Consider the following 13981-nt stretch of genomic DNA (forward strand, 5'->3'; position numbering starts at 1 on the left):
TGGTGCCATTCTAATTGATCGTTAACATTGGTGTAGTATCTCACAAGCTGGATTCAGTTTGTAGAAATTAAGTATTGCATGTGGCATGTGCAATATTTAACAAAAAGCAGTATGAAGGGGTCTGAAAGATACCTTGAACTGAAGGTACTTAACTGTTACCTGATAGATTATATATGGAGATGCATGCATTCATTTAACTATATATATGGAGATTATCAGTGTCAATAAGCACCAATTGTCCAATTCAATACATAGATAACAATTCAGTAGACCTTTCCCTTACACTATTTAGAGTTCTAAGTCTGGGCTGCAATGGTTCAGTCGATGGTTTGTCATGTTACGCTGGTTGTCATGTTCATTCTGGTGGTTCTTGGTGAGGCACAAACTCCACCTGGAATTAACAACCCTAGTCATGCAACTTGTAAGGATCCGAGTTACAAAGAATGTCATAACTTGGTGCATGTTTGTCCTAAGTTTTGTCCAGATAGCTGCACTGTTAATTGTCAATCGTGCAAACCTGTTTGTGGTGGCGATATTGCATCATCACCGCCAGAGATAGAAACACCTCCCACTGTTACTCCTTCACCACCAGTGTCCACTTCTCCAACACCATCCGCACCACCTCCCACCACACCTTCACCTCCAACAGAGTCCACACCACCCACTACTCCTTCTCCACCAATAGAGCCTACACCTCCAAAACCAACACCATCATCACCACCTCCACCAACCCCTTCACCATCAACTCTCTCCTCATCACCACCTCCCACCACCCCTTCACCACCAACAAAATACACACCTCCGACACCAACACAATCTTCACCACCTACTACCACCCCTTCACAACCTACAGAGTCCACACCACCTACACCAACACCATCCACATCACCTCCCACTGCCCCATCACCACCAACGGAGTCCACACCTCTAGCACCAACACCATCCTCACCACCTCCCACAATACCTTCACCACCTACAAAGTCCACACCACCCACTACTCCTTCTCCACCAATAGACCTCACACCTCCTACACCAACACCTTCATCACCACCTCCAATAATCCCTTCACCACCAACTCCCTCCTCACCACCTCCCACCACCCCTTCACCACCAACAGAATACACACCTTAGCCATCAACACCATCTTCACCACCTCCTACCACCCCTTCACCACCAATAGAGTCCACACCTCCATCACCAACACCGTCCACACCTCTAGCACCAAAACCGTCGTCACCACCTCCCACAATACCTTCACCACCTACAGAATCCATACCACCCACTACTCCTTCTCCACCAATACACCCCACACCTCTAACACCAACACCGTCATCACCACCTCCACTAATCCCTTCACCACCAACTCCTTCGACACCACTTCCCACCACCCCTTCACCAACAAAATACATACCTCCGACACCAACACCATCTTCACCACCTCCTACCACCCCTTCACCACCAATAGAGTCCACACCTCCGATACCAACACCATCCACACCACCTTCCACTGCCCCATCACCACCAACGGAGTCTACACCTCCAACACCAACACCAACACCATCCTCACCACCTCCCACCATCCCTTCACCACCAACAGAGTCCACACCTCCAACACCAATACCATCCACACCACCTCCCACCACCCCTACACCACAAAAAGAGTGGACACCACCAACACCACGAACACCATCCATACCTGCACCTCCTACATGGTCTACTCCACCTTCTCAGCCAAAGAAAGTCAAGTGCAAAAATCACAACTACACAAAATGTTACACATTCGAGCATGTTTGCCCTGCTTCTTGTCCTGGTCAATCTGAAGTTGATTGTGTTAGTTGCAAGCCAGTTTGCAGTAAGTTCTTCATAACTCTATTTTTTCATTTTATTTCTAAATACTAAATATTTTGTTTTATGAAGAGTCACATTGACATTATCCAATAGATTTAATTCCGTCATTTACACATGCATGCTATGGTTAAATATTACATTAAGGTAGCATTTTATCTCATAAATGATTTATATCTATTTGGTAAATTACAGATTGTGATATGCCTGGAGCAGTGTGTCAAGATCCTCGTTTCATTGGTGGTGATGGCATCACTTTCTACTTCCATGGAAAGAGGGATAAAGATTTTTGCCTTGTTGCTGATAACAACCTCCACATCAATGGCCACTTCATTGGCAAGAGAAACAAAAACATGGGCAGAGACTTTACTTGGGTCCAATCTATTGGGGTTCTTTTTGATAACCACAAAGTACAAATCAGCGCGCAAAAGACTTCCTCTTGGGATGACACCATTGACCGTATCTCTGTTACATTTGATGGGGGAAAACATCTTTCTCCCAAAAAACGAAGGTGCCAAATGGCAATCTTCTACGACATCAATCACTAGGATTCATGACACCAACCATATCATTTTTGAAGTTGAAAACCTCTTCAGTATCACAGCCAAAGTGGTTCCAATAACAAAAGAAGAATCAAGAATCCATAAGTATGATATAACCAATGACGATTGCTTTGCCCATCTCAATCTGAAGTTCAAGTTCTTCTCCTTGAGTAATGAAGTGGACGGAGTTCTTGGGCAGACTTATAGGAATGACTATGTGAGCAAGGTGAAGATGGGGGTGTTAATGCCTGTGATGGGAGGATATAGCAAGTTTGTGAGTACCAATTCATTTGCAACTGATTGTTCTGTTGCTAAGTTTAAGGGTAGCCAGGAAGACGGTTCTTCATTGAACTTGCAGTTGCCAGGCTTGAGCTGCCAAAGCGGCATAGAAGGGCGAGGCGTCGTATGCAAGAGATAGACTTTTCTTGTTCTTGATATTACAATACTTATATTTTTACTACGTCTTTTGATGGTGTAATAAAGAATTAATAATAAAATGAAGGAACCTTTTCCAAGATAGCTAGAGTTTTCTTGATCTTGTTACTAGTTATTACAATACTTATACAACAATTCCAATTTCATACATATATACTAGAATTCCAATAGATACAAATTTATACACTCAAAGTATTAATCAAACCTAAATATCACATACTCATACTGTATACAATACGTTCAATTCCAATTTCCATTTCATTTTACACATGCAATACCACTTTCATATTCCAATTTCATACAATTAAACATAGAATACATCCAATTCCAGTTTAATACAAATATATACAAATCTAAATACAAAATCAAACAAATCATGCCCAACAAATTTCATCATTCATCATAGTAGGCATTTTCAAAGAATTATAAACATGAAATCAAACAAGATATATCAAATTTCACATTTTCATACAACAATATCCAACCAAAAAAAACAAAAAAAAAACTTACCTTTTTTGTGGCGGTGGGTGGTGTGGTGGCCAGAAGTAATAAGTCGGTAGTGGGCGGAAGTGGGAAGTCGACGTGGTCACCGGAAAACAATCGATATCAGAAAAAAACTGAAAAATAAAAAAACCTTACCCGGAACTTGACTGAACCTTTGAGCAACGAGACGAGCATTGTGACGCTCCATAGTCCCATCGGCTCGAGATTTGGTGCAAAACAACCACCTGCAATCCAAAATATTAGCGTGGGTAGGACGAGGAACAAGAGTCCACGTCTGATTATGATGAAGAGCCGCCATCTCGGAACACATCACTTCACACCATTTAGGATCACGCAAAGCAGTGGAATAGGATGAGGGAATATCAGCAGAAAAGACCTACGAAAACAAGCCATGAGAAGTTAAATGTTCCAAATCAGTACGGTATCGTGGTTTAAAAATCTCGGCTTTGGCATGCGTGGTCATCGGATGCGAAGGTGGGGGCGAACGGGAGGTTGGAGGCATATCAGGCTCGGAATCAGACATCGACCCAGACTCGAAGGTGGTTTCAGAAGGAGGACCAGTGGTCGGTTCAGAGTCATACCCGGAAGGCGACTCGAACTCGGGTTCCGGTGAAGTAGCAGTAAGGGATTCAGATGCAGGAGTCGCTACCGAGGGAGCTGGCGGATCCAAATCCGCACACACAGCACAAGGAGAAGGGGCAGCGAGTCCTGGGGTACTTGGAGAGGCCGGGACAGCGTCATCGGGGACTAGAACGGTGGGGCGTTGATCGCCAAGAAATGTGTGTAAGGTTAAGGACCCAATAGGAGCATTTGTGTGGGTGTCACGAAACGGGAAGCACTCTTCATCAAACCGAGCATGGTGGGTAACAAAAACCCGTGTCAAAACCCGATTGACACACAAGTAGCCTTTATATTGAGTGTGATAACCCATAAAAACACAAGTTATGCTCCACGGAGAAAGCTTATGGTCCACATAGTCACAGAAATATGGATAGACTTGACACCAAAAAATGCAAAAATTCTCATAAGATGGCACCCGTCCGAATAAGACCTCAAATGGGGATTTCATGGACAACACCTCGTGGGGAGACGATTAATAACATACACGGCGGAGCTAAAAGCATGATCCCAATAAGAAATTTGAATGTGAGTGTGAAACATCATGGCGAGGCCTGTCTCCACAATGTGACGATGTTTGTGTTCAACCCACCCATTTTGTTGGGGGGGTATACAGGCATGAGATGCGATGAAATATACCATGTTTATTTAATAACGCCTCTACTTTATTATTTAGAAATTCCGTACCCCCGTCACTTTGAAAAACTTTAATTTTGGTAGAGAATGGAGTCTCTAAAAAGGCGATAAATATCTCGAAAATGCTAAAAAAAATTCGATTTAGACTTGAGCGGGTAAAGCGATGTAAACTGGGAGAAATCATCCAAAAAGGTGACATAATATCGGTATGATGCAACCGAATCAACCGGGGAAGGACCCCAAATATTACAATGGATCAAATCTAAAACATGGTCATCACGTTGGTCATTATTGTCAAAAGGCAACCAATGAGACTTAGCAAGTTGGCAAAGAGAACAAGTAACCGGTTTAGGTAAAATAGAAGAAACCAACACATGACCAAGTTTATTAATATAGAAATAACATCAAAAGACACATTCCCTAAACGTGAGTGCCATAATTCAATAGACGCCCTGGGTCAATTCTTAGCAAAAAAATGCACAAGCCACTAATTTATTTGTAAGAACATAAAGCCCCCGATCACACATTGCTTGAGACAGAACTTGTTTCGTTGCCTGATCCTGAATGTAAAACAAATGGTTGGAGAAAAGCACATCCACGTTGTTATCATATGTTAACTTGCTAATAGACAATAATTTTTTAGTAAGACGAGGGACCACCAAAATTTCCCGCAATCGAATACCATTGGGAAGGAAGGAAGTCCCAATAGTAGTAATGGGAAGAGTATTACCATTACCGAAATGAACTGATCTATCACCAACAAAAGGGTGGGGTTTAGTGACCGAGCTCGAAGAAGAAACCATGTGGTCCGAGGCACCAGAATCAACATACCAATACGGGCCGGGTGGGGTCACACGACAATTTGCAAAGAAGGCTTTGGCTAAATCGGATTCACTAGGGGCGGACTTAGAAGCAACTGTCGGAAGTTGTAAACAAGCATTAGCAAAATGACAGTTTTGTCGGCATAGTTGGCATGTAACACCGTAAATTTCAAAACAATTTTTCGCATTTTATAAAAACATAATTCATTCATTATTTATAAAAAACATCATTGTTTAAAACTCAATTCATAACATATATCAATCCCAAGATCTCATAACATAAAAATCCCGTGTGTGTACCGATCAAGTCGGCGCCTTCCCGCGATCCTCACTAGTACCTGAAACACATAACACGAAACACTGTAAGCACAAAGCTTAGTGAGTTCCCCAAAATACCATATATAACACATATTAGCCACTCGAGGCTAAAAATATGTGGGTCTGTGCACCCAAACTCTGTGAACCCTCAGGTTCTATCTCTGTGAACCTTCATGATCTAACTCTGTAAACATGCACATCATAAATCACATAGAATAATGCAGTGCAACACATAACAAATATACAACATACAAACACTGTATCACACAACTCCGATTACCTACTCAAGGTAAAGTATAGTGAGAAGACTCACCTCGGATATCTCAGTAAATCTCTGACTCGGTAAACTCTGGTCTAGCCCCTGCCTAATCACATGAAATAAATACTCTAATTAATACAACCCTCAGGGTTAGGCTAATCTCTCTCTCTCTCTATACATCCTCTAGGAAGGGTAAAAGACTATCCTACCCTTCCGATGACTCTAAGGTCCAAACATTGACTAACCCTAAAAGTCAACGAAGTCAACGGTCAAGCTTGACCAAACTCGCCGAGTGCACAAGTGTGACTCGGCGAGTCCACACATTTTCTTCACTCTCCTAGTCCTTATTCGACTTACTGAGTCAATCCTCAACTCTGCAAATCATCACTGATCACAATCTATGAAATGTACCGACCCAACTCGCCAAGTCCGGCTCCTAACTCGGCGAGTACCATTGGGCACTCTGTCCTCTAGATTCCCTCTGACTCACCGAGTCACTTCCCCAACTCAGTGAGTCACCAACTGTGTGATTATCGGGAAAACCCTCGTCCTACTCATCGAGTCGGCTATTGGACTCGGCGAGTTCATGCCATGCTCAAGCTGAACTGACCTCCTGAGGTCAGATCCGCTCCTCTAAACCGTAGATCTAGCTTCCCAAAGCATTATAATCACGTAAAGCTAACATCTTGGTGCTCATGCAAAGGCTCAAAGGCCTTATCTGAGGATATGACCTCTAAAATGAAATCCAAAGCTCATAACCCCCATTAACACTCATAAAGCTCAAGGGAAAAGGGCTTATGGACCTCTTTGGGTCCAGATCTACAGCACCAACACGAGAGGGGACCAATTACTCCATATAACCATCCTCTAAAGGGGCTAAAAAGCCCTAACTCTAAGAATTACACCATAAACTGAAGAAGGGTCGAATGAATACCTCAAAATGAAGTCTCTGAGCCCTGGATTCACTGGAATAGCACCCTCTTCAGCCACCTCTTGTCTTGGTCCTATTCTATTTGCAAAAACACTAGCAATGATTAAGAAATGGCTCCTTTCCTCTCACAGACGCTCTAGCTCACTTAGGGTTTCTCTCTGGGGTCTGGTAGCCGCAAATGACGGCCATAAGGCCCCTTAAATAGGCCCCAAACCCAAGGAATTAGGGTTTCATTAAACAACGTGGACTCGCCGAGTCCAACTATCCACTCGGATAATGATTTGCGTCTCTACTCGGCGAGTCTACGCATCAACTCGCCGAGTTTTTCCACAAAACTTGAAATTCAACTAATAAATATAATACCTGAAATTCCGGATGTTACATGGCAATGGGGTGGCCGGAGGCCACGACCATGACCACCACGAGGACTACCACGGCCATCAGAGTCACCACCCCGACCCTGACTAGAAGAAACCGAGGCAGCAGCCCCGATGGGCGCTGATTTAGCAGTGAAGGCGACGGTGGGTAAGGAGATCATGTAGATGGATTTCATGAAGAGCTCATGACCTCCGGCTTGAGCAAGGAGGTCCTGAAAAGTGTGAGTGAACCGAGAGGTCCGAACCCCAATGGAAAAAGCCTCAAAAGCGCCGCCAAGGCCACATAAGAACTAATGATTTTTATCAGATTCGTCAACGGCTTGCCCGATAACCGGAAATTGATCACAAATCGCCTTAAATTTCTGTCCATATTCAGAGACGGTGGAGATGTCGACGTTGATCACAAAGATTTTGTACCAATTCCATGGAAGAGTTCCATAGGCAGATTCAAAAGCGGTCCATATAGCATGAGTGGAAGAGAGTCCTACGACCTCAGAAAATGCTTCTTCCGTGTGGGAGACTTGAAGAAGGATAACGGCCCGTTGATCTGCGACATGCCATTCCACAAAAGCAGGGTTCTCAACCTACTTTTCCTCAACCAAATGGTGGGAAAGAGGGGTTGTGGAGGAGCCATCAACGTGAGCAAGGAAATGTTGATAGGTAAGGAGGGGAAGCAGGGGTGGACCCATAATTTTTTCGAAGAGGGGGCAAAAAATAATTTAATTTCCTTTGTGGGGGCAAAAAAAAAATTTAAGAGTAAAAATATGTTATTTTGAAAAGGCAAAATAATTTTTTTTTTAAAATATACCTATTTTGTATTATTAGTATTTTTTGTTATGGGGGGAAGTGCCCCCACTGCCCCCATTGTAGGTCCACCTATGAGGGGAAGGGAGGGGTTGTTGGCTTGATACCATGAAATAATGAGCTTTCCACACCAAGAGGCATGGGGGTTATCTTTTATATATGTATATATATATATATATATATATATATATATATATATATATATATATATATATAGAGAGAGAGAGAGAGAGAGAGAGAGAGAGAGAGCTGGGTTCAAATATGGATTGATATCTATTGTGCGCACGTATGGACAATGTTATTCTGTGAGAATAACAAAGAAAATATGTTGTTTGATAATATAAATACGTTCAGTCTTACATAACTATGGTCATTAACACACACATTCTTACTAATTAAATCGTCTATAAAGCTATTATAGACTTTTTATTATTATTCTTATTCTGCCAGAATGTTTATTGAGCTGTATTCTATCAGAATTAAAATGAGTGAAAAACGATGTATGAGAACAAAAATTAATAAGAATTAGTGAGAATGCATGAAAATGACGATATTTTTGTAAGGTCAAACGTATTCGCATTATTAAACAACTTACTCTCTTACTAACTCTCATAGAATAGCACTGTCCACACGTCCCCACAATAATTGTTCATCCACATTATAACCTAGCTATATATATATATATATATATATATATATATATATATATATATATATATATATATATATATATATATATATATAATTAATAAAGATACATATAAACCCCTCAAGTATACAACAATGAATAAAAGACTATACAAATAAAGAGCTAGTCTAATACTTATAAACTATCCCATTCACAAGTTGAAGCATGTGATCTGTGTCTGTCCTCTCGATCCCTCTAGCTCTTTGCTATATATATTGGTTGTTTCCTTGAATGGAATTGTTGTTAAAAAAAACGAGTTGAAGCATGTGAGAATTGAACATAAGACAACCATTTGAAATGCTTTTTTTCATGTCGTTTTGAAGTTGTGCACACTAAGGTGGAATTTTAAGAAGCTTAGAGATGAGATCCAGATGATGATAATTTCAATTCTACAGCTTTTGTTACAAGATAGGTGTTATAACATTTATGTTGTTAAGACGAAAACCATGATTTAATTTTATATCTCACATTGTTGATATTAATTACAACTTAAAACTACGAAATAAAATGTGAATATTTAATTTTGATAATTTTTATTTTACTACAACAATACCGACTATCAAAAAGAGACGAATTAGTGATGAATGTAGCATAAAAACATTGGTAATAGTTATTGAAGGTTCTTGATTAATATTGACATAAAGTGGTTTGAAAATGGTAAAAAAACATTGAAAGTTAATAAGATCTCGTAAGACATTATCACTAAAGCATTTTAAGTACGAAAGTTGTAAAAAATGAATGAGAATAAATAAACTTTGTGTATATGTGATAAATGAAAACTTATATACTATTTTAGAATCAGATGTTCAATATTTTCATACGTACTCAATTCTCTTATTTATCCTCATACTCACTAAATCATGATAAATGTCAAAATCAAAGGATGATATTGAAAAAAGAAATGATGCATTAAACATATCAATCACAAAAAAAAAATGATGCATTAAACATATCAATCACTAAATATTCCTTTTAGAATGTATTTAAAAATAAAAGTTTATGAAGTCTCGTAAGAAAAATAATAGTAACGTATGCATTTAATGTTGTAAAATAATGAAACGTCGGTGGAGTACGAGTCTCATGTAGGCTCCCAATCGTGATCAATGATTCCATTAGAAACAAAGTAGTTACCTTCTTCTTCACAAACTTTCCCGAAGATTGCACAAAATCCATCTTGTGGAAAACTTTTTAGAGGGATTGGGAACATCGTTGATGTTTTCATAACTAGGAAAATAAATTTATTAAAAAAAATCAGCTTCGTGAGATTCATGGGGTTGAGCAAGATATAATCATGATGTTTGAAGAGAAGTTGAATGCCATTTGGTTGGGATCCTTCAAGTTTCGCGTAATGTATATAAGTAACTTAAATGATGGGAGGGTTGATAAGAATTTGAAAAGTATCATTATAAAGCCTAAAAATTCGAGAAGCGTCATGATGATGAAAGAAAGGAAGGAGGGGTGACTTATGCCGACGGGCTTAAAAGAAACTATAAAAAAACATAGTGACAATGATGTTTAGGACAAGGGCGGAGCTTCAAAGAAACTCATGCCGATGATTAACAACCACACATACTCCGACAAAAAATTAAGTGAAATATGTGTTCGGGGCGAAGTTAAATCATCCGACTTGTCGAAAAATATGTATGAGTTCATAGTGGCTTAAGGAATTCATGATGTGTCAATTTCGTATATAAGGCGTATATTTGTTATGCTAGAACTTCAATGTAAAGAACATGAATTAAACTAAAATAGGAATGTGTTCAAGACTTGGAACAACTGGTTCATAAGCTTGGTGGAATGGATGACGAAATTCTAGTAAAATCAAGTTTGGTATGTAAAGATAGGAATGCCTCCTTATTGGTCTTTGGAAGACCTTTATGTGTTAGAGTATATGTATGTATAGTTGTATTGGGCTCTCCTAGAACCCATCGTTTTTGTTTAACGTACAACCTCTTTCCCTTGTTTGTATTTTGTATAAATGTTTGTATTATTCGTGGCAATCAGATTACAAGATTAACAAGGTATCAGTATCTTATCCGTATTTCCTTACTATATAATCTTTTTTTACCTAATCTCCTTTTGACCTATTCTATTTGAATGTCCTCTGCCCCTCGGCCACCATAACTGAAAATCAACCACAAACGCGATCACCAAAGTGTTCCAGATCACTAACATCAAAAAGTTGCATACCTCTTATCCTCGACCTCGATATCACCCGTTTTGCTTCAAATGTTGCTCACAAATGATGTTTGGCCAGCGACATGTGGATCCGCCTTCAAAACCTTTTTTTCTTTAAAAAAGAAGTGAAGGAAACTCAAGCCGATAACGAGTTCCATGTTATCACCGTGGGAGACCTCAACATGAACAATTACTTCTCTAAGATCAAGACTCACTACAAGGAAAAAGGCAATTAGCGGCGACAAAAGTCGCCGCTAAAGGGTCTCATTGTCGCCGGTAATGATAATAGCGGCGACACGCCACCGGTAATCTCTGCTACTACTTCGTCGTTATTAATCAACTTGTCGCCGCTAATGAGTATGTCGCTGCTAAAGACTAGAGTCGCTGCTAATGACATAGTTGCCAGTAATGATGAAGTCGCCGGTAATAACAATTTTTATTTTTTAATAATTTTTTTTTAATCATCGATTTTGGTTGCCGGTAATAGTGTCGTCGGAAAAATTGGTCTCGACCGGAAAATACCCTCACCCATAAACCCAAAGACAAAACCACCAAAACCATTGAAATTGAAAAATAATTTGCAATTAATCATCAAATGGAGCTAGAAATCGAAGTTAACGTAGAAAGACAAAGAGATATAAGAACTTCAAGTTACCTTTTTTCCCGAGATGGAGCTAGAAATCATGAGTTAACCCGTTTAATTGAAACCCTAAACACCTTTGATCCCTAATCTCACAATGTGGGGAGATTTCTTGTTGGAATCGCTGGAATCGATCGCAGAAAATGGGGCAAGAAGGAGCAGCAACGTTTTGAGCGAACACAGGAAGCAAAAGAGTAGAATGCATCCGTTTTTTTTTTTTTATCTGCGATAGCCTTCAGCGGCGACAGGGATGGATCTTCATTAGGACATGGGGGGCTGTGCCCCCCCCCCCCCCCCCCCTGTTTTTTTTTTTCAGAGCTAGTCCCTTTACTTTAAATTTTTTTACATATTAGACCTTAAACTAAAAAATTTGACTGTGGCCCCCCCTATTCTCCACTTTTTCTATGTATTTTACTTTCGGCCCCCCAACTCGAATGTTCAAGCTCCGTCACTGAGCGGCGACTATGTAGGCTTTACCGGTGACACACGTTAACATCGACGACTATCTAGAGGGAAGGGTACCACATTTTTTTTAGACCACTACTAGCAGCGACTTTTTCGACTTTTAGCGTCGACAAAATGTCGCCGGTATTGGTTTTGTGCGGATAAAAGGCCCAATCGTTGGATTAGATACTCGATCGAACGGCCGAGGTCTATCAGAAGTGGATAACATGGATTCGGGTGAAAAGTGTTTAGCGACGACACAATTACCAACGACATAGGCTTTTAGCGGCGACTCTACCATTTTTCACTGCTAAAAGCTTGTGTCGCCGATAAAGGCTTGGTTTCTTGTAGTGACTATGGCCGAAAATCAACCATATACACGATTAACAAAGTTTTCCATATCACTAACATCAAAAGTCGCATACCTCTTTTCTGGATTTTAGGGGATATGTAATTCTATTAAATTAGAAAACCAGCTATTTAAAAATTAATTCAATTACAATTCTAACGTAATTTGTAAACATAACTGATTTTATTCTGTTAGAATGATGTTCTGTGAGAATGACAACCATATACTACTAAAGAATCTTGTATCTTGAAAGCTTGTGGTTTTGTCTAGTAAAGAATCTTGTATCTTGAAAGCTTGTGGTTTTGTCGAGTAAAAAGGAATATGAGATAATTCTTTGCTTATTCTCCCATAATGAGATGAACAACATAATATTATAATAGTAAAATGTTAATATATATTTTTTTAGAATCTGTTTACACTTTTATTCTAATGAACTTAAAATACAAGTAAGAACTAAAATCAAAACTAATGAACTTAAAATACAAGTAAGAACTAAAATCAAACGAACAAAAATCTTAAAAAATATTCTTAATTTTTTTTTTTGTAAGAATCCCTTTTCTTTTCAAATAAAAAAATAACAATGGAAAAAAACCATAATCAATTTATCCCATAACAATTGTATCTCCTACTTATGGCACACAATTTTTGGATTTCTACATATAATAGAATTTTCATCAGATGAACTTGAATCTTAGTTTCCGATTAAGGTGGGATGAAACTGAAGATGATAATCAAAAAACTGAAATGGAAAAAGACAAACCCGAAGCTTAGGGTTCCATCAACGACTGTGATGAGGATGTTAGCAGGCGACAACGACAACAACTATTTGATGATGGTTGCGAAGTTTGATGGAACTGTTGATAGAGATGGTATGATGGCATTAGTTTCCGTTGACAACTTAGGGTTTCAGCAACTGTGATGAAGTTGGCGAAGGGGACAAACTCACACGATTGTGGGTGTGTTAGGATCAAGAAAGAGATGGTATGGGGTTAAACAATCGACCCGATGTGTTTTATATGTGAAAGACAGCGATGATATTTGTCATAAGTGAATACCCTTAGATTATAATTAAAATTATCATTATACCCTTAGATTATTAGTTTAATTTTTCTTAAAATTTGATTGGTTCTTACGTCCATATGATAGATAGTTAGAATACATGAAACCTCTCTCTCTTTCTCTCCCCATATATATATATATATATATATATATATATATATATATATATATATATATATATATATATATATATATATATATATATCTATGGAAGGGTTATTTGGAAAATAAAAAAACCCCTAAAAATCATAAAAATGCATAAAAAAAATACTTAGAGATCACAAAACTTTTTTTTGAAAAAATCGCAGCTTTTTATACAAAATCGGTGAAAAAAATTTTGATTTTTTTTTACAATATATATATATATATATATATATATATATATATATATATATATATATATATATATATATATATATATATATATATATTGACTTTTTATTTTTTTTCAGCGAACTTTAACAAAAACCTGCGATTTTTTAAAAAAAAAATTCAAAATTTTCTTTTTGTGATCTCTAAGTATTTTTTTTATG

At 38.7% G+C, this 13981-nt stretch overlaps 1 pseudogene; it reads left to right on the top strand.

Annotated features, from left to right (window-relative positions):
- Positions 1-269: 269 nt before the first annotated feature.
- On the top strand, positions 270-2805 carry LOC145064466 (uncharacterized; annotated as a pseudogene).
- The last annotated feature ends 11176 nt before the right edge of the window (positions 2806-13981 follow it).

The sequence above is a fragment of the Lactuca serriola genome, chromosome 7 (assembly GCF_051521515.1).
Source record: "Lactuca serriola cultivar US96UC23 chromosome 7, Lser_US96UC23_V15, whole genome shotgun sequence".
Taxonomy (NCBI): Eukaryota; Viridiplantae; Streptophyta; class Magnoliopsida; order Asterales; family Asteraceae; genus Lactuca; species Lactuca serriola.